Source organism: Zingiber officinale, unplaced genomic scaffold, assembly GCF_018446385.1.
Source record: "Zingiber officinale cultivar Zhangliang unplaced genomic scaffold, Zo_v1.1 ctg30, whole genome shotgun sequence".
Classification (NCBI taxonomy): Eukaryota; Viridiplantae; Streptophyta; class Magnoliopsida; order Zingiberales; family Zingiberaceae; genus Zingiber; species Zingiber officinale.
This window is the reverse complement of record NW_024589931.1, coordinates 134,406-154,396: the sequence shown is the minus strand read 5'-3', so window position 1 is coordinate 154,396 and position 19,991 is coordinate 134,406. Positions and strand designations below refer to the sequence as shown.

Genomic DNA, 19,991 nt, shown 5'->3' with positions numbered 1-19,991 from the left:
CGCTCTCTTCAATTTAATTCTTTTCATTTTGTTAGTATTTTCTTTTCTATCAATTCTTGTACTAAATTTGTAATTCCATCTTTCGAATTGATAGTGATTACCCAACGAAAGTACTCAACGAGTACGGGCTTTGGAGTAGGAGTCAACACAGGCTCTGAACTAAGTAAAATCGGTTCTGTGTTAGCATTGTTTTATTTTTTCGCTGCTTACTCTTATCGAAATTTTTATAATCGATATTCACCCCCCTCTATCGAACGATCACGATCCAACACGAGCTTCTACCCCTCCCGAGGGGCATGTTACTTTCTTTAAGGAGCAATTTATTGTCGGTCTCCACTTCCCCGTCCATCCCCTTTTTTCCGCAGTGAGCCGCTACTTTAGAATTCCTCTAGGTCAGCTATCTCCCAACTCATTGAGAACCATGTGTGGATTTGTTGTCCTATTCGAAGTGTGCAATATCTCCTAGTCTCCTCGCTTGTTTCACTACTTCTTCAATCAAGTTCATTCCTCTTGATGAGCTTGCAACTAACTCTCGATTTAACCCCTTGGTTATATACAAATAATATGTTGCCGGAGATTTTAGAGAACTTAGTTGAATTTAAAATTTACACAAAATTTAAATCCAACTTACAGTCGAAATGACCTGAGCATATAATCTCAGGCTGCCAGCAGGGGCTGGTTTCCGTAACGGAGTAGAGCTGAGCGACAGGGCAGGTGTGCAGAGCGGTAGACCAGAGCGGAAGACTAAGTCTGCAAAGTGGAAGAGCAGGTCTGTAGAGCGGCAGACCAGAGTAGAAGACCAAGTCTGTAGAGCAGAAGACCAAGTCTACATAGCAGAAGACCAGGTATGCAGAGCGGCAGACTAGAGCAGTCGAGCAGGTCTGCAGAGCGGAAAACCATATTTGAGCGGAAGACTAGGTCTGCAGAGCGGAAGACCAGGGCAGATCTGCAGAGCAGCAGACCAGAGCGGTATGGCAGGTTTGCAGAGCGGCAGGACAGAGCAGAAGACCAGCGCTACAGAGCGGCAGATCAGAGCAGCAGGTCTGCAGAAAGGAAGACCAGGTCTGCAGAAAGGAGGACCAGGTCTGCAGAGCAGAATGACTAGGTCTGTTTGAGCAGGTAAGCAGTCTTGACAGACCAAGGGACCAGATCTGTAGTATGGAAGACCAAATCTACAGAGCAGAAAGTCTGACCGGGCAGTAAGGTAGGGCGAAAATCCTAACCGGGCGAGCTGACCGAGGCCTGCGAGTAGCAGTTTCCTTGAAATAGATTTGCCCACCTCCGGCTATGCTTCGAGGTTTACTCGGGTCGTATGTTTCCCAAGATACAACGGTCGACCGTGGATTCCACCAAGCATTGGTGGTCATGGCAAACTGAGTGGTACCCGAATGCTATCACGGGCACTCTGCCGAGCAGGAATTGCGCGACAGAGGAGGGAAATAAAGTGGAGAGCTTCTGCTTGCTACGTTATGCGCGTAACCTTTTGGTCGCAGCCTCCTTATATAGGAGCTCAAGACCAAAGGACAACACTAATGATCAATTAATGATCATTACTCATCGCAATTGGCCGTTTTGATTCTGCATTAATTTTTATTTAATGCATCTGTTACACAAGCAGCAAAAAGATCTACGTGACAAAATTTTAGTTGTTCCACTTGGGTAAATTTTTGCCCCGACCGGTTCGGCATTCGTGTGCGCAGGTCGCGCTCGCACACGAGTCAACTTGGTTCAGTACAAATCCGGGCCCTGTATTTGCACCCGCCTGCGCATCCAAACGTGAGAGAGAGCCTCTCCCCATGCATTTGTTCACATCCTCAATGTATGTGAATCAATATAAACCAACAAACTTGCCTTGAAACTTCCAATGTGGGACTAAAGTCCCATTCACAATGGAGCTTCTTCTCTTCCACCTCTTCTCCATTCACACTTATTCAACAATCCCCCACATGAATGGAGATAGGGTATGTGATAGCATTCAACAGTTGAGTAAAGTATATGATAAGTAGGTTTTACCCTTTGAACCTTCCATTGTGAAGATCTGGTTGCTTACTGGCTGATAGTAGACACGATGTCCTTGAACTATACTGTCGTCTGTGTAAGCAGTGACAAATCTCACCCAAGACTCTCCCTGATACAACTCAGTTCTCATGAGTGTGTTCGTTCTTGGTCATGAACACACCTGGTTCTGTGAGAAGCTCTAAGAATTGTGCCTCCAATTCTCTTTGAAGTGGCCCCACTTCTTTCTCACATAGGTGATCCCTCAAGAGTTACCATCTACTCTTTTTTATTATTAAAAGTCCATCGGCTTATCCTGCTCTAGTCACTGTTTCATTGGGCTATCCCCCACAATGTGTCTAGTTAGTGCAGATTAGTTGTCCCTTTGAACCTAGTTCTTGGGATCTCCAGTCAGCATAGGTTGGGTGTCCTCTGCACTGATCATTGACAATGGCATCAAACACATTCCTCTTGATGAGCTTGCAACTAACTCTCGATTTAACCCCTTGGTTAGCGGATCTGCTAGGTTATCCTTTGACTTCACATAGTCAACAGTTATAACTCCAGTTGAGAGTAGTTGTCTCATGGTATTATGTCTACGACGTATATGTCTAGACTTACCATTATACAGATGACTCTATGCTTGACTGATTGCTGATTGACTATCGCAATGTATGAAAATCGCCGGTACAGGTTTCGACCATCGTGAAATATCTTTTAAGAATTGTCGTAGTCATTCAGCCTCTTCACCACATTTGTCAAGAGCTACAAACTCAGATTCCATCATGGATCTGGTTTTTACGGTTTGCTTAGAAGATTTCTAGGAAATAGCTGCACCAGCTAGAGTGAAGACATATCCACTCGTAGACTTAGAGTCTTTTATATCAGATATTCAACTTGCATCGTTGTATCTTTCGATCACAGCAGGATATATGGTATAGTGCAGTCCATATTCACGAGTATACCTTAAGTACCTCAATACTCTTGTTATCCCTTTCTAGTGCTCAACACTGGGAGTACTCGTGTATCTACTCAGTATGCTTACTGCGTAGGCCAAGTCTGGTCGTGTACAACTCATCAAGTACATCAGACTTCCAATTACTCGAGAGTACTCTATCTGAGAGATACTTTCACCTCGATTTTTTGATAGATGTTGACTTGTATCTATCGACGTTCGTGCCAACGCAGTACCTTGGTGAATTTCTCAAGAATCTTGTCCACGTAATGGGACTAACTAAGAACAAGTCCTTCTGTTGTTCTAAGAATTTTGATTCCTAGAATCACATCAGCTAGGCTCATGTCTTTCATGTCAAATCTTGAGTTCAACATGTCTTTAGTGGATTTGATTATTTTATCATTACTCCCAATGATAAGTATGTCATCTACATAGAGGCACAAGATGACATAGTCACTCTCTATAGCTCTCATGTAAACACATTTATCACATTCATTGATCTTGAATCCACATTCCTTCATAGCATTATCAAATTTCTCATGTCACCGCTTTGGTGCTTGTTTCAAGCCATATAATGACTTCACCAATCTACAGACCTTGTTTTCCTGTTCTGACACAAAAAACCCCTCAGGTTGGTCCTTGTAGATTTCCTCTTCTAAATCCCCATTTAGAAAGGTTATTTTTACATCCATTTGATGTATTTCGAGATTCCATAGAGTGACAATAGCCAACAATGCTCTAATGGAAGTTATTCTCGACACCGGAGAGTATGTATCAAAATAATCAAGGCCTTCTCGTTGTCGGTATCCTTTGATTACCAATCTGGCCTTGTATTTATCGATTGTGCCATCTGACTTCATTTTCCTTTTAAAAATCCACTTGCAACCTAGTGGTTTACTTCCTGGAGGAAGATCCACGAGTTCCCAAGTGTGATTTTGCAAGATAGATTCTATCTCAGATACAATTGCCTCTCTCCAATGAGGCCCATCAGACGAGCTTACTGCTTCTGAGTAACTTCGTGGCTCACTTTCCAGCATGAAAGTGATAAAATCTGATCTGTAGAATTTTTCTACCCGAGCTCTTTTACTCCATCTAAGCTCAACCTCAACTGGTTCATCATCATCATCTTCTTCTTCGCCTTGTATTTCATTTACCCGTTTTGAGGAGCTAGCATCCTCTCGGGTCTTATATGGAAACACATGCTCGAAGAATGAGGCATTTCTCGATTCGATTATCGAGTTATTATGTATCTCCGGTATGTGTGACTCATACACACAAAATCGATAAGCACTGCTGTTATGTGCATATCCAATAAATATACAATCAACAGTCTTTGGTCTTATCTTAACCCTTTTCGGATCAGACACCAACACTTTGGCAAGACACCCCCACATTCATAAATATTTGTAGGACGGTTGTCTTCCATTCCATAACTCATGAGGGTTCTTATCTATTTTCTTTCGGGGCACCTTATTTAAAAGGTAATTAGCTGTTAACACAGCTTCCCCCCACATGGACTCTGGCAATCAAGAGCTCAATAGAAGAGCATTCATCATCTCCTTAAGAGTTTGGTTCTTTCGCTCAGCAACTCCATTTTGTTGAGGAGTATAAGGAGATGTTGTTTCATGTCTGATCCCATGTTCAGCACACAACTCAGCGAATGGTGACACATATTCACCGCCTCGGTCACTTCGAACTACCTTAATCTTTCTATTAAACTGTTTTCAACATCATTCTTATAGAGAGCGAATTTCTCTATAGATTCATCTTTACTTTTGAGAAGATACACATAACAGTATCTTGTGTTATCATCTACAAAAGTGATGAAGTATTTATTCCCACCACGTGTTGGTGTACCTTTAAGGTCGCACACGTCAGTGTGGATTAGGTCAAGTGGTTCGTTACTTCTTCCAATATGTTGAAAGGATGATCTTATCATTTTCACTTCAACACAAATCTCACACTTGTGTTTTGGGTCAAGGTGGAATGTAGGTATGCATTGCATATTTATTAATCTACGCAATACATTGTAGTTAACATGTCCTAGTCTACCATGCCACAAACACGAAGACTCAAGCATATAAGTGGAAGAGCTTTCAGTTTTATTTATCTTAGACCTAATTGCCATTACATTGAGCTTAAACAATCCATCAGATACATAGCCCCTTCTTACAAACACTCCATTCTTGGACAGTACAACTCTGTCCGACTCAAAGACAATGAGAAAGTCATGCTTGCTTAACAATGATTTGGGGTTCTTCCGTTTCGAACTTTGGCCGTGCTCGACCACATTGGCTTTCACAGTATCCGGAGAGAACAACTTTCTCTCTGAACTCTTGTTGTCTTCTTCGATGCGAAGTCGAACAATGAGTTCCTCCACATTTATCTCCTTCCGCTTGTGCTTTAGGTAGTTCTTGAAGGCCTTCTAGGCGGGAGGCAGCTTCTCAATGATAGCAACCACCTGGAAGGTTTCACTCAGAACCATCCCTTCTGAGTGGATCTCGTGCAAGATCACCTGAAACTCCTGGACTTGGCTGATCACTGTCTTGGAGTCAATCATCTTGTAGTCCAGGAATCGACCCACGATGAACTTCTTTGCCCCTGCATCCTACGTCTTGTATTTCTTGTCCAGGGATTCCCACAGCTCCTTAGCCGTTCTCTTCATGCTATACACTGCGTACAGCGAGTTGACAAGGCAGTTGAGGATGTAGTTTCGGCAAAGGAACTCAGAATGAGTCCATGCCTCCACTGTACTGATGGTCTGCGCATCAGCATCCTCAGCTCGCTTGGGAGGGTCCTCGGTTAAGAACCGAGCCAGGTTGAGCTTGGTCAGGTAGAAGAGCATCTTCTGATACCACCTCTTGAAGTTCAGTCCACTGAACTTCTCTGGCTTTTCCCCGTGGTTGATTGGCACAGTTCCAATCGGGGCGGAGGGAGCCTGCACGTGTTAAGTCTGTTGCACCTCAACAGTTCGTTCTGTGGCCATCTCAACATAGTCAAAATCTATTTCAAGATTGTTGGATACAAACAATCTGTTGCCGGAGATTTTAGGGAACTTAGTTAAATTTAAAATTTACACGGAATTTAAATTCAACTTACAGTCGAAATGACCTGAGCAAATAATCTCAGGCTGCTAGCAGGGGATGGTTTCCGTAACGCAGCAGAGTTGAACGACAGGGCAAGTCTGCAGAGCGGCAGACCAGAGCGAAAGACTAAGTCTGCAGAGCGGAAGAGCTGGTCTGCAGAGCAGCAGACCAGAGCAGAAGACCAAGTCTGCAGAGCAGAAGACTAGGTCTGCAGAGCGGCAGACTAGAGCAGTCGAGCAGGTCTGCAGAGCAGAAAACCAAATCTGAGCAGAAGACCAGGTCTGCAGAGTGGAAGACCAGGTCAAGAGTGCAGAAGCCCAAGGCAGATCTGCAGAGCAGCATACCAGAGCGGCAGGACAGAGCAGTAGACCAGCACTACAGTGCGGAAGACCAGAGTGGCAGGGCAGCGCAGCAGAATAGATCTGCAGAGCGGCAGATCAGAGCAGCAGGTCTACAGAAAGGAAGACCAGGTCTGTAAAACAGAATGACCAGGTCTGTTTGAGCAGGTCTACAGAAAGGAAGACCAGGTCTGCAGAAAGGAGGACCAGGTCTGCAGAAAGGAGGACCAGGTCTGCAGAGCAGAATGACCAGGTCTGTTTGAGCAGGTCAGCAGTCTTGACAGACCAGGAGACCAGATCTGCAATATGGAAGACCAGATCTAAAGAGCAGAAAGTCCGACCGAGCAGTAAGGTAGGGCGAAAATCCCGACCGGGCGAGTTGACCGAGGCCTGCGAGTAGCAGTTTCCTTGAAACAGATTTGCCCACCTCCGGCTGTGCTTCGAGGTTTACTCGGGTTGTTTTTTTCCTAGGATACAACGGTCGACCGTGGATTCCACCAAGCACTGGTGGTCACGGCAAACTGAGTGGTACTCGAATGTTATCACAGACACTCTGTCGGGCAGGAATTACGCGACAGAGGAGGGAAATAAAGTGGAGAGCTTCTGCTTGCTGCGTTATGCGCGTAACCTTTTGCCTGTGGTCGCAGCCTTCTTATATAGGAGCTCAAGAACAAAGGACAACACTAATGATCAATTAAATTTTGCTGCGTTTTACTCGGAAAGCCTAGAGGTTCCACTGTACAAAAATTTTGTACAAAGGTCTGAACCTTTTCCTAGCTACCATGTGTTTTTTTAAATTAAATTTTGGATCGCCTACGGAACTTAACACGTTTGATCCAAAACTTAATCTATTCGTTCTTTTAGGTTTTGACTTGGGTCTCCTGCGGAACTTAACACGTTCGACCCAAATCACCTTAAGTTATTAATTCCATTAAATATTAATTTCCATAATCGGTTCCCAGTACTGACGTGGCGAGGCACATGACCTTCTTGGATATGGGAGCAACCACCACCGACTAGACAAAACCTTTTATAGAAAGCTAATATTTAATTTCCTAAAATAACTTTAGGTTAACCGAAAAGAACAATCAAATCACAAGGAAAAGAAAAACAAAAGAACACTATATCGAAAAAAAATTTGAAACTCTAGAATCGTATGCCTCTTGTATTTAGTATTATTTCCAAAAATAACTAGTATGATGCGGAAAGAAAAATTACTAGTTATACCTTTTAGAAAGACCTCTTGATCTTCTACCGTATTCCTCTTCTAACCTCGGACGTTGTGTGGGCAACGATCTTCCGAGATGAGAACCACCAAGCACCTTCTTCTTCCTTGCAAGTTCCGGCCATCAAAACTTCTTCTAGGATGAAGAGGTTCGGCCACCACCACCATGCTCCAAGGGATGCTAGAAAAGAAGCTTCTTTTCTCTCCTTCTTCTCCTTCTTAGATCCGGCCACCAAAGCTAACTCCACCATGAGAAAGTTTCGGCCACACAAAGGAGAGGAAAGAAAAGAAAGGGCCAGCCACACCCAAAGAAGAAAAGAGGGAGAAAAATAAATAGAGACATTCACCTTGAAGCCTCCTCTACCCCCTCTTTTATAATCCTTGGTCTTGGCAAATAAGGAAAATTTAATAAAAACTTCCTTAATTCTTTTGCCATTAAAAAGGAAAATTTATTTAATTAAAAATAAATTTTTTTTCTATTTGTAATGGACCACCTTAATCCCTTTAATCAAGGAAATTTTAATTCACACAAGAATTAAAACTTCCTAATTTGCTTTCGGAAATTTATAAAAATTTCTCAAATAATTTTTCCCTTCATGGTGGTTAATAAAAAGGAAATTTAATAAATTAAAATCTTTCTTTTAAACATGTGGATAAAAAGAAAGTTATCTCTAAAAAATTAAAATCTCTCTTAATCTACAAATAAGGAAAGATATCAAATTTTTTCTTAATCTTTTGTAGAAACTAATAAAAGAGAATTATTAATTTTTAAACTTTCTTTTAAATCATGAACATGGTTAAAAAGGAAAGTTTTCTTAAAATTTAAAATCCTCCTTTAATCAACAAATAAGGAAAGATTTCAAATTTTAAACTCTCTTTTAAACATGTAGATGATTTATAAATAAGGAAAATTTTTACCAAAAATTAAAATCATCCTTTTAAACTACAAATAAGGAAAGAGATTAATCTCTTCTCTTAATCTTTTGTAGAAAGCTATAAAAGGAAATTTTTAATTTTTAAACTCTCTTTTAAAACCATGATATCCACATAAGAAATAATTTTAATAAAAATCCTTTTTAATATTCTAATGGCCGGCCACCTAAGCTTGGGACCCATGCTTTGGCCGGCCACCTACATGGCTCATCCACTTGGTCTTGGCCGGCCCTAGCTTGGGTTCCAAGCTAGCTTGGCCGGCCCCATTGGATGGGTAAGAAGGTGGGTATGCGGTGGGTATAAATCTCTATATACTAGAGGCTACGATAGGGACCGAGAGGAGGAATTGGTTTTGGTCTCCCGATGAAATTAAGCATCCCGTGTTCGCCCCGAACACACAACTTAATTTCATCAATAATAATTCATTCCACTAAAGAACTATTATTGAACTACCGCTCCAATCCCAAATTACATTTTGGGCTCCTTCTTATTATGAGTGTGTTAGTCTCCCTGTGTTTAAGATAACAAATGTCCACTAATTAAGTAAGTTACTGACAACTCACTTAATTAATATCTAGCTCCAAGAGTAGTACCACTCAACTTCATCGTCATGTCGGACTAAGTCCACCTGCAGGGTTTAACATGACAATCCTTTTGAGCTCCTCTTGGGGACATTCTCAACCTAGTATCTCTAGGACACAGTTTCCTTCTATAATCAACAACACACACTATAAGTGATATCATTTCCCAACTTATCGGGCTTATTGATTCATCGAACTAAATCTCACCCATTGACAAATTAAAGAAATAAATATCAAATATATGTGCTTGTTATTATATTAGGATTAAGAGCACACACTTCCATAATAACTGAGGTCTTTGTTTCTTTATAAAGTCAGTATAAAAGAAACGACCTCTAATGGTCCTACTCAATACACTCTAAGTGTACTAGTGTAATTATATAGTTAAGATAAACTAATACCTAATTACACTACGACCTTCAAATGGTTTGTTCCTTTCCATCTTGGTCGTGAGCTACTGTTTATAATTTATAAGGAATCGATAACATGATCTTCTGTGTGTGACACCACACACCATGTTATCTACAATATAAATTAATTGAACAACTACATTTATCACAAATGTAGACATTTGACCAATGTGATTCTTATTTCTAGATAAATGTTTATACCAAAAGCTAGGCTTTTAGTATACACTCTAACATCTGTCGGGCAGGAATTACGCGACAGAGGAGGGAAATAAAGTGAAGAGCTTCTGCTTGCTGCGTTATGCGCGTAACCTTTTGCCTGTGGTCGCAGCCTTCTTATATAGGAGCTCAAGAACAAAGGACAACACTAATGATCAATTAATGATCGTTACTCACCGCAATTAGCCGTTTTGATTTTGCATTAATTTTTCTTTAATGCATCCGTTACACAAGCAGCAAAAAGATCTACGTGGCAAAATGTTAGTTGTTCCACTTGGGCAAATTTTTGCCCCGACCGGTCCGGCATTCGTGTGCACAGGTCGCGTTCGCACACGAGTCAACTTGGTTCAGTGCAAATCCGGACCCTGGATTTACACACCCCCCTGCGCACCCACGCGTGAGAGAAAGCCTCTCGCCATGCATTTGTTCACATCCTCAATTTATGTGAATCAATATAAACCAACAAACTTGCCTTGAAACTTCCAATGTAGGACTAAAGTCCCATTCACAATGGAGCTTCTTCTCTTCCACCTCTTCTCCATTCACACTTATTCAACACTCTCGAGGTTATTGGCCGGAAGAAGGGTCTCAGATCTGCCGCGTTCTGGCCGACGTCTGCTCTGATGCTGGCCGCGATCATGAGCATAACAAAGTTGATTTCAATAGGCGCCCTTGATGCACATGGTGATCGATCAAGAACAAACAAAAACACATCCTGACAGTTTTTGATCTTGCAAAATTACTAACAGCAATCTTCACAGGTACACGCATCCCAGAACATGAGACGTTCCGGCTCGGTCCCAGAATGCCATTCATCGACGCTGCCCACTTGATATGGAACCTAATCGGAGACGAAAGAAGCCGAGAAACAGTCTTCAACTACTTCCTCAGCAACATCAGAGTCCTTGACGTTGTGGATTTCATCATCTGCAACTCCTTCAAAGAGCTCGAAGAGCCGACCTTCGGATGAGTTTAGTGGCTAGCACATGAGGTGTTGCCATCATGAGGTATGAGGTTCGAATCTCGGCAAAGCCAAGGTAAATATCTCCCTTATGTGCTAGTCACTATTCCAAAAGCTAATAGTCGTCCGTGATTTATCTCTTTCGTATTGGCCCTGGGACGGGTTAGCGGGGTCACTGGGACGAGCGTATTCGCCTTTTGCCATCGAAGAACCGACCTTCTCCTACGCCCCAAAGATTCTCCCCATCGGGCCACTGCCCACCGGCCTCCGGCCGAGCCGGGCCGTGGGTTACTTCTGGTCGGAGGATGCAGCCTGCTTGTCGTGGCTTGACGAGCACCCGCCGGGTTCTGTCGTCTACGTGGCTTTCCTTAGCCTCGCCGTCTTGGGCTGCAGTCAGCTCCAGGAGCTCACCCTCGGGCTGGAGGCGACTGGCCGACCGTTCCTGTGTGTGGTCCGGCCCAATCTCGTCGTCGACTCGGCCGATGCTTGTCCGAATGACTTCAAGGACCACGTGAGAAATAGAGGGATGATGGTGGCTTGGGCGCCGCCGCAGGAGGTGCTGGCCCACCCTTCCGTTGGTTGCTTTGTGTCTCACTGTGGCTGGAACTCCACCATGGAAGGCGTCAGGAATGGGAAGCTCTTCCTTTGCTGGCCATACTTCGCAGACCAGTTTCTGAACCAGAGCTACATTTGTGACCATTGGAAGGTGGGTCTGAGCTTGACGCCTGACGAAAGTGGGATATTCAAGCGTGAGCAGCTCAAATCCAAGGTGGAAGTGCTGCTGGGGGATGCGGAGATGAGTGCAAGAGCATCGTCATTTAAGGAGAAAGCTCAAAGGAATACTGACCAAGGAGGGGCTTCATTCCACAATCTCAAGAGGTTCATCCACACTATCAAGGCGGCGAATCCTTAATCTAAATTTTTCCAAGTTGTTCGAAAATAATGCTCTTTCTCACATTCTGTGTGGTTTGTTTTTCCCCATCGATGTTATATAAACACCCTCCATTGTAAAATGCAAAACAAGAACAAATAAGTAAAGACAGAGGGACAATATGGAGAAATCGAAGCAGACATCTGTTTCGTTTTTCTCCTTGTCCATCTTTCTCCTGTTGCTCATTGTCACCTCGGCCACTCCTGCTGAAGACATCAGCTACAGGGCTCTTCGCAGAGGCGATCAAACACCTTGCTCTCGTCGAAGCACCTCCTACTTCAACTGCCACGAAAGCAGACCGGCCAACCCTTACAAACGTGCTTGCTCTCAGATTCAAGATTGTGAGGCGGCTGATATAAAGTGATGAGCTTATTTGTTCTTCCAACCAAAATATAAAGTGATGTAGGTTGAGAAGAGAAATAATATAAATTTTTTTGATAATTTTATTATTAAAATTAGTAGGCTTATTTATATAAATTGTCCAACACAATAATAGAAAGATTAAATAAGGCATATAATCATAATAATTATAAACATAGTAATACAATAGATTTGAAAATATTATTATTTTTATTTAATTCATACCGATCTAATATTGATTGTGTGTCAAATATAATAAATATCAATTGATTAAAATTAATTAAAAATTATTTTCATTATTATCATTAATGTATCTTCTATTATTATAATGCATGTTAACTGGGTTGAGTTCGATGATTTATCCTATTTTACTATGGCTGGTTTACATAAAATTCTGAGTTCAGGTAGTTCAGACGTATAACTTACCGCTGTAGGTAAAGCTCTGGCAAGAAAAGCAACTTAAAATTTCATGGATAGACGATAAATACTTACACCAACTGCCTTGGCAGAATTACACCAACAGTTTGGGTCTTAATTTTGAAGCAGCAAATATACAAGACTCTTCGGACCAGTACTCAACTAGTTCCTCATGACGTGACTTTTTTACTTGTTCTCTGGCGTTATAAGACAGCCCTTGAGCAATTTTCTGTGCCTTCTCACCGACTGAAATTCTGTGCACAAATAGAGAGACTTGAACTAGAATAAGAGGACAGCTATCAGTTGACACAGCTACTAATATGAGAAAAAGTTTTGTATCGATCCTCTTTTCTGTTCTACAAAAAAAACTGCAGATCTTTGTCATGCTAAACAGTGATTGAACAGAAAGACCTGGAAAGAGAGCATGCAACCATTTCATGGCATGTGGTTAACAGCCTTCAAATGCCAACCAACATGCCATTTTGCTATAAACTCATTAGAATAGATTCATGCGATTCTAGAAATGTAAAAAATGCAATTGAGCTACAATTGCTGTTGGATTTTGCAAATGATCATTTTGAGCAATACAACTCAGTTAAACAGATATCTGATCTAATTACAGTAATTTGAATTAACATATAGCAAATTAGATTCATCCAAACAAACTTTAGCATGATTTCACTTGTTGTGACGGGATAAAATGGGAGGAAATCCATGGGGTATCCTTCTGCTTGCTTACTCAAGCGATTAGACAACGAAAACACACCACTGAAAAACAGCAAGTTATAGGGATTTTGTTAATTTATTCAGCTAAAATCACCATGGAGGGATCAAACAGAAAAGATCAAGAGAACTAACCTCAAACAAAATTTTACTCATTTTTAAGCATCAGTCAATATCTGATGCCTCCTCAGAGTCAGATAGTGGCAGCAGAGTGCATGCACCTAACATGTGCCCATTGAGACATAAAAAACACTCGATGCTGTCATCGTAAGTGCACAGCCTGATGCAAGCACTCCTGGGTATCATCTTGGCTTGCAACATATCCCACAATTTTGCCTTGCAGTATGGACACACCTGTGTCGGATGGAATTGGGCCTAACACATACAAAACATCTGTCCTACATTGATATTTTTAAGTATAAAAAAAATCTAAATATGAGTATAATTTCTCTTAATTTGAGCACGATTCTTTTTTCATCTCAATTAGATGAAAAATATATTAAATTTTCTTTAAATAGTACTCAATTAGATGGAAAATATACTAAATTTTCTTTAAATGATGCTAAATTTAAGAAAAATTATATTAAATAGAAAAAAATCATGCTCAATTTAATAGAAAATATACTCGATTCTAGTTTAAAGTACTGTATTTAATAGGAATTATATTTGTTTTAAACTATTTATACCTAAATGCAGCATCATTTAAAGAAAATCTAATAGTTTTTCCATCCAATTGAGTACCATTTAAAAAAATCTAGTATAGTTTATATCTGGAAAAAGAATCGTACTCAATTTAATAGAAAATATACTCGATTCTAGTATAAAGTGCTGACTGATCCGGTGGTAAGGCGAGGCCCGCCCCGTAGAGGCTCATTGACACGATGGAGGTCAAAGTCAAGGCGGTCAGTGATCTCGAGTCATTGTCTGATCGAATGGCACACTCGCCCGATCGGACTGAGGGGTATCTGATGCAACATCATCACAGCTTGGCAGCGCACCGAGCTTCCGGCACCCAGAAAACAAAATTGGTGGCAAAGCATACACCGAGCGGATGACCTGCTTAGACTTACATCAGAGACACAACCGAGCGAACGACATGCATGCATGGCTGCCCGGTCGACATGACAAGGGAGTTGGGACAGTGGAAGGTTAGTTGAGCGGGCAGCCCGCTCAACCCTAGGGAGCATAGTCCCCAGGAGAGACAACCGTCCAGATAGGTGAGGATCGACCGAGTGGCTCTTTCGTTCAGTCAGGTAAAAGACAAAAGGAGCAGGTGGTGATATCCTTCTAAGAACCAGTGCCACCGACAGGCGGCGTGGTGGACGGTATGGTCAGACAGAAGATCGTACGGCAGAAGCTTCCACTGTTTTTTCAGAGATATACTCAAGTCATTGAGGTATGGTGTTAGGGACACTTTACTGACACGTCTTTTTAGAATAAGTTTTGAGAAGCGTGCACATCTCGAGAAGTGTGCACGCGCGTCCCTGGGGCCCTATATAAAGGGCCTCAAGCTTCGACGAAGGTAAGTAAGTTCTACTATAGATACTGTTACGCTGCTCTCTTGCTCCGCTCCTTTACTTAGCTTTCTTGCCGTCGATGATATGACTTGAGTGTCGGAGGGCCAACGCCGGGAACCCCTTCCTAGCTCGACACTGACGGTTTGTGATTGCAAGTTCAACCAATAGGAGGTCCACGTACAGTCAACCGAAGCGGATCATTAAAAATGATCATTTTTTATTTATGTAATAAAAATAGAAAAAGAATAATTTGATTTTTTTTAAAAAATAGTATGCTATTTTGCCTCTAAGGGATAAGGAACCCTTATTCCCTATTATTTATGGAAAAGAAATGAGGAAGAAATATTATCAATGAGAGAGAAAAAGGATATTTTTTTTTAGAGTAAAACATTAGTAAAAAAGAGAGATACATATTTACTTAAGAGGAAAAAAAATGGATAAAATTTGGAATCCTTCCTGAACATAAAAAAGAGAGATACATATTTTAAAATATTTTTTGGAAATTTTAAAATTATTTTGGTAGTCAATTATAATCACATCAGATAGGATAAAATTTAGAACCCTTCGTGAACATATAAAAATCATTCGCCATATTATTTTGCATTTGTATAGTTATATATAATAGGTGCATTAATTATATATATATATTTTATTATTAAAAAATAGCCAGGCTTAATGTTCTTTTATTAAAATTTAATTCAAAAAAATGAAAATCCAAATTGGGAACCAAATTAATTGCCTGTCTGTTGGCGCGTTCATTGCGTTTAAAGATTTCCTCCCGCACCTGCAGATTATAAATATGACCAATCATCATCGACGTCAAGGCACAAATTAAATAAAAAAACCTTGGCGATCCAAATGGCTTCCAAGCAGCACTGTTTTCTCCTCCTTCTCTTCGTCGCCTTTCTTCTCTCCTCTTCCCTTGTGCTGGTCATATCTGGTACTGCATGCAACATACGTACACATTTGTCATTGAATATGTCTAGCTATCTCAAGATATTTGATTGTATATATATTGTTAGCTAATGTTTACGCCATGCATGCACTGATGCACATCCTTTCTTGATCTGCACATCCAGCTGAAGGCATCGGCTACGGGCCTATTAGCAGAGGCGATCAAGCACCTTGCTCTCGTCGAGACCCCTCCTACTTGAACTGCCACGAAGGCAGCCCGGTCAACCCTTACAAACGTGCTTGCTCTAAGATTGATGATTGTCGAGGCGACATAAAGTGATGAGCTTATTTGTTCTTCCAACCAAAATATAAATATAAAGTGATGCATCTTTTATTATTCCAATAATGCATGTTAATTGTTGTTGTGTTCAATACAACAACAATAATAATAAAAATTTTCTCATTAGGTGGGGTCAGCTGTATGAATTTTTTTATGTCATTGAGCTCTATCTCCTATTATATCATTATTTATATTTAAATAAATTTTATCTTATTTTATTGTTACTAACAAAGTCTTTTTTGATCTTCCTCTTCCTCGTTTGATATGCATATTTATCATTGATGCGGATGTAGTTTGTGCCATAGGAGCAATTAGAGAAGGAAGGGAGGGCAGTTTTGTCATTTCATTGGTTGAGGGTTTTGTGCTCATAAAGAGCACTGTTCATAGCGTTTTGGGGGGGGGGGGTTCGGACTTGAGGCCACCAACAGGAATCAAAAGGAAGAGACGTCTTCCTTCTCCCTCTCGAGCTTCTCGCCGGCGCCGACGTCGGCCGCTGGCCTTAGCATCTTCTCCTCTCCTTCCGGCCACCACAGCCCCCTCTTCTCGTGCATGTTGCCCCTCCCTCAAGCTCTCGCCTTCGTCGCCACTGCGGGCCACCCAGCGCCGACGAGCCTCGCGTTGCCCCCAGCGTCACCTCCTTCGTCATTGGCCAGCTGTTGCCCTCTCTTTCTCGCCCGAAGGCACGCTGCTGCTCTCAAGAGTCGTCATCTTCTCCCCTGCGACGGACGCCACCAGCCTCGTCGTCGGCTGCTTCCTCACTCTCTCTGACGGCCTGAGCGCCTATCTCATACACGCCGACGACCTCACGCCACCTCCCTGTCATCAAACACCGTGGGCGACCGCCCTCCTCGTCCAGCGCCCTACACCGGCGACACCCTCCACCGGCAGCACCCCTCGCAGACCCTCCTCCCTCAGTGTCGGCCACGCCAGTACTACGTCAGCTAGATGTCGCCCAGTCCTGCTGTCTTCAGTGCGGATGTGGAGGTCGCTGCCGCCTTTGGCCGCCACGGGTCCTCCTCCCCTTTCTTTCTCCACCAAATATGGTCGCCGCCACCTCTTCCAGCGCGAATATGGCTGCCGTCATGTGTAGATCACGTTGGTATCACAGATCGAGCTCCCTCTTTGTGCATATCCGCTATATTCTAGCATGCGAGCCGCTATAGTGGTGCGGCCTTCATACCGCTCTTGTATTCCGGCCTGAGAGCCACGGTGGTATTCCGGCCTTCGTGCCGATATTGTATTCCGGCCTACGAGCCATTGTAGATGGACCGCGCACCGTCTTGTGGATCCACATCATGTCCAGCTCCGAGTCGCCTGAGTCAGCTCCTAAGCTGGCTCATACTCATCTACCCTTCACGGTCGCGACGACTCAATCAGCACCACGACCAGCTCATCCATCTATCAGAGTGCGCCCCCCGAGGCCAGGGTACGTCACCGTACCTTTCTTGCATTTATTTCACTATTCTGTTATCAGTATTTGGCTGCTTATATATCTGTGGGATTCGCCTCGAGCACCGAGGTACCAGAGGCCAGGGCGACCTGGCCGCTGGATACATATATTGTTGACCGGAGGACTTCGGATGACTCAGTCAACATGAAGGACAGCTCACCACTGGGTCATGGGGATGCAGTCAACCTTCCAGACACGTCACACCAGCAGGTCCGTCTTCTCAGCTTCCCGACAGGATCAAATTGGTGCCGTTTGTGGGAACGCACCTGGTCTGGAACGTGAAGACGTATGACCCGGAAAGTTCCGCCATCCTCATGGCCTTAATGGGTTTCGACGAGTATATCGTATCCTCCTCACTCCACGGGTATTCGGGAGTCGAGAAATTGAGTCAGATCCTCTGCTGGTCGGCAGGTCAGTTTTTCAGTTATATTCCCTTTCGGTCATAGAATTTATCATAGTTTCTCGAGCGAAGACCCCGAGCCGATCGGTCGAGCGTATATTATCCGAGCCACCGGCTCAATGTCTAAGGCCCCGTGCCGATCGGCCGGGCGTATATTATCCGAGCCACTGGCTCGATGTCGAAGACCCCGAGCCGATCGGCCGGGCGTATATTATCCGAGCCACCGGTTTGATGTGTAAGACCCCATGCCGATCGGCCGAGCGTATATTATCCGAGCCACCGGCTTGATGTCTAAGACCTCGTGTCGATCAGCCGGGCCTATATTATCTGAGCCACCGGCTTGATGTCGAAGACCCCGAGCTGATCGACCGGGCGTATATTATCCGAGCCATCGGCTCGATGTCTAAGACCCCGTGCCGATCGGCCGAGCGTATATTATCCGAGCCACCGGCTTGATGTCGAAGACCCCGAGTCGATCGGCCAGGCGTATATTATCCGAGCCACCGGCTCGATGTTGAAGACCCCGTGCCGATCGGCCGAACGTATATTATCTGAGCAGCGGACTCATTGTTGAAGACCGTCGTGCGGCGACGTTAAACTCTAGAGTCGAACCGGCGACTATAAAAACCCCGGCTTGAAGACCGTCGAGCGGTGACGTTAAACTCTAGAGTCGAACCGGCGACCATAAAAACCCCGGCTTGAAGACCGTCGAGCGGCGACGTTAAACTCTAGAGTCGAACCGGCGACCATAAAAACCCCGGCTTGAAGACCGTCGAGCGGCGACGTTAAACTCTAGAGTCGAACCGGCGACCATAAAAACCCCGGCTTGAAGACCGTCGAACCGGCGACTATAAAAACCCTGGCTTGAAGACCGTCGAGTGACGACGTTAAACTCTAGAATCGAACCGACGATTATAAAAACCCCGGTTTGAAGATCGTCGAGCGGCGAAGTTAAACTCTGGAGTCGAACCGACGACTATAAAAACTCTGGCTTGAAGATCGTCGAGCGGCAACGTTAAACCCCAGTCTTCACATACCAGCCTATCGTATATTGTTTCTCCCCCGTTCAGGGTCGAGCTTATCAGATACTTTATCTCCCCCGTTCGGGGTTGAGCCATCATTCCTGGTCTCGGACCGGCTTATCAGATATCATATCTCCCCCGTTCGGGGTTGAGCGGCCTTCACTGGTCACGGACCAACTTGTCACGATTATCTATCTCCCCCATTCGGGGTTGAGCGATTATTACTGGTCTCGGACCGGTTTATCAGATATCATATCTCCCCCGTTCGGGGTTGAGCGACCTTCACCGGTCACGGACCAGCTTGTAACGATTATCTATCTCCCTCATTCGGGGTCGAGCAGTCGTCGCGAGCATCTATCTCCCCCGTTCGGGGTCGAGTGTATCAGATATTTTATCTCCCCCGTTCGGGGTTGAGCAATTATTACTGGTCTCGGACCAGCTTATCAGATATCATATCTCCCCCATTCGGGGTTGAGCGGCCTTCACTGGTCACGGACCAGCTTGTCACAATTATCTATCTCCCCCGTTCGGGGTCGAGCAGTCGTCGCGAGCATCTATCTCCCCCGTTCGGGGTCGAGCAGTTTTCACGGGTCACGGAGCATACCTGAGCCTCTTATCTCCCCCGTCCAGGGTCGAGCTATTACTGATGGTCACGGACAGGAGTATCCCCACTGGTTGTGGACCAGGATATCTCTGGGCTTTGCGCCTGTTCGGCTCACGACTTTTGCTTCCATGCGCCTTCAACGCATGGGCTGCACTCCAAGGCAGTTCACGTGCGATGCGCCCGTTCGGTATCGCCCACTCATCGCTACTTGATCGCCGTGCCAACATTTTGCGTTCGCTCATTGACCCTTCTCGGTGCTACTCAATCAGCACTCTCATAGTCATCTGGTCGGTATCGCTCAGTCATCCGTTCGGCCACACACTTGAGATACTTGGTTGAACGCTCGACATTCTCTAGATGGTTGGGCCAACATTTTACGATCGTCTAGTCGTCACTTTCTCGGTCATCCGCTCGTTCGCCCGGCCAGTATTTTATGATCGACTGATTGCCATTTTCTCTGTCACTCGTTTGGCATTGTCCGCTCGCCATCTACTCACTCGATCGACATCCTTACGATCGTCCGTTCGGCCGCATGCTTGAACTAGGTCGCACGCTTGGCATCATCTCTCATAGTTCGCTCAGCATCTCTACCATCTCCCGCGCGATAAGCTCTCGATTACTCGGTTCATATTT

At 43.9% G+C, this 19,991-nt stretch overlaps 1 long non-coding RNA gene across 1 annotated transcript in view; it reads right to left on the bottom strand.

Annotated features, from left to right (window-relative positions):
• The window catches only part of LOC122037369, a 58,034-nt gene extending 44,658 nt beyond the window's left edge, over positions 1 to 13,376 (bottom strand). Inside the window, exon 1 of the long non-coding RNA XR_006127635.1 lies at positions 13,267 to 13,376. This is a non-coding gene — a long non-coding RNA (uncharacterized LOC122037369). The remainder of the gene's footprint in view (positions 1 to 13,266) is intronic.
• Positions 13,377 to 19,991: the final 6,615 nt, after the last annotated feature.